We start from the raw sequence: 2,522 nt of genomic DNA on the forward strand, positions 1-2,522 counted from the left end.
GAAGGATTTGGATGAGGGATAGACGGGGAACTCATCACATTTACAGATGACTCTAAACTGGCAGGAATAGCCAACAGCCCAGAAGATAGGCTCAAGATCCAGATGGATCTAGATAGACTTGAACTCTGGGCCCTATCTAACAAAATGAAATTCAGTGTAGAGAAAAGTAAAGTCTTACACTGAGGCTAGAAAACCCAAATGTACAGGTACAGATTAGGTGAAACCTGGCTCAATAGCAGTAACTGTGAAAGGGATCTTGGAATCTTAGAGGACAATCTCTCAAAGCTGTTTTGCACCTGTCTTTCGCAGTACTTCTTTCAAATTTGGATACTGTCCCCTTTGTAAACAAATTACTAGTCTACATAGGCAGATTACCTATCTAGAATCTGTAATCTGTGCTCTCCAAGCAGAAACTAGGTGTCTACGTCAGCCATTCCACTCTATGGCGATGCCACACTATCAGCCCCCTCTACCACAAAGATCTTGCAGGAGAAGAGCTGTCTGGACAACCGTGGGATCTGGCAGGTTGAGAGCTGTGAACCATAAACACAAAGCTTTTGCTGTGACCCAGCAAAACAGATATAGTGCCCTTGCTGACCTTAATGGGGACACTGAAGAGATAGGTCAAGGCAGTTGTGATAATTATGACTCAAATAAGCAGGGGATCGTGGTCCAAAACAAAGACCTTTCTTCAGAAAGGCGAAAAGGGGAAGCAGGTATCACACATCAGTCGCAGAAGAAGATCAAGGTATGTAAAAAGAGAACTCTCCTTCTGGTTGGTGATTCAGTCGTAAGGGATGTAAATTTAGGAGAGGAAATGGAGGTTTTGAAAGAGGTCAGGTGTCTGCCAGGTGCTACTGCCAGCAGAGACAAGAGACGTATTCTTAAGATAGTCAAGAATGCAAGTAAGGACTGTGACGTTGATGCTATTATACATCTTGGCACTAATGATCTATCCCAGAAAGATGTACTTTCTGTGCAGAATGATTTCCAGAACTTCGGGTATGAACTTAATAGTATAGGTTGTAGGCTTATCTTTTCAGAGGTTTTACCTGTATATAAGGAACAAAAAGGGAAGGGTCAGCGTGTAGCAGAGTTTAATGTTTGGCTAAAGGAGTGGTGTAAAAGGAAAGGCTTTGGTTTTATTAGTCATGATGCCTGTAGCTGGTCCAATGAAAAACTCTACAAAAGAGATGGGTTGCACCCATCCAAGAAAGGGACTGAGTTACTTGGCATTAAATTCACAGATTTTCTTGATAAACATTTAAACTGAAGAGCGGGGACAGAGAATTAATAGATACAGAACATCTCTGTCCCCAGCAAACTAAAATTCATAGGGTTATAAATGCATGTAACATAGATGTGTGTGTGGGTAAGATTATCACTCCTGCTGTCAAGCAAAACCAAGCATGTAATAGTGATTGCCATACCACGTGCATGAATCACACAAATGGCAAGAAAATAGGGGCAGTCAGGCATAACACAGGTTATGTAGACAGTAAACACAAGATCAATCAAAATGGACTGAAATGTCTATACACCAATGCACAGAGTATGAGGAATAAACAGGGAGAATTAGAAATTCAAGTAAAAGAGGGCATATATGATATTATTGCCATTACAGAAACTTGGTGGGATGAAACTGACAAATGGAACATACAGCTAGAAGGATTTAAATTATTTAAAAGAAATAGACCAAATAAAAGAGGAGGTGGAGTTGCACTATATATAAGAAATAATTACCTCTCTACAGAAATAGAACACAACAATGATGAGAACTATCTTGAATGCATTTGGGTCAATATTAAAGGTTGTGGGGGAAATGACATTGCCATAGGTCTATACTACAGGCCACCCAACCAAGCAGAGGAAGTAGATGAACTTTTTGCTAGTCAGCTAACTAAGTTATGTAGGAAGCACACCACAATAGTAATGGGAGATTTTAACTACCCTGACATCAACTGGGAAACAAACTCTGCACCAAGTGGAAGATCCAACAGGTTCCTAACAAACCTAGCAGACAACTTTGTTTTCCAAAAAGTAGAGAAGGGAACAAGGGGATCAGCCATATTGGACTTAATTCTCACTAACAGAGAGGAAATGATAGAAGGTGTTGAAGCCATAGGAACCCTGGGGGCAAGTGACCATGTAATATTGGAATTCAACATTATGCAAACACAAGTAGTAGAACAAAGTCAAACTAGAGTCTTGGACTTTAAGAAAGCTAATTTCAATAAACTTAGAGAGAGCTTGGGAAAAATTCCATGGATCAGAATCCTCAAGGGGAAAACAACTCAAGAAGCTTGGGAAATTTTGAAAAATGAGATTACAAAAGCCCAATCTAGCACAATACCAATGAAGAAGAAAAATAACAGCTCCCAAAAGAAACCAGCATGGCTGCATAAAGAACTATCTGACAAACTGAAAGACAAAAAAGTTAAGTATAAAAAGTGGAAGGAGGGGGACATAACTAAGGCAGAATATCAGCAAATAGCCCGAGCATGTAAAGATGAAGTGAGGAA

Source organism: Natrix helvetica (assembly GCF_964273705.1).
Source record: "Natrix helvetica genome assembly, contig: HAP1_SCAFFOLD_217, whole genome shotgun sequence".
Taxonomy (NCBI): domain Eukaryota; kingdom Metazoa; phylum Chordata; class Lepidosauria; order Squamata; family Natricidae; genus Natrix; species Natrix helvetica.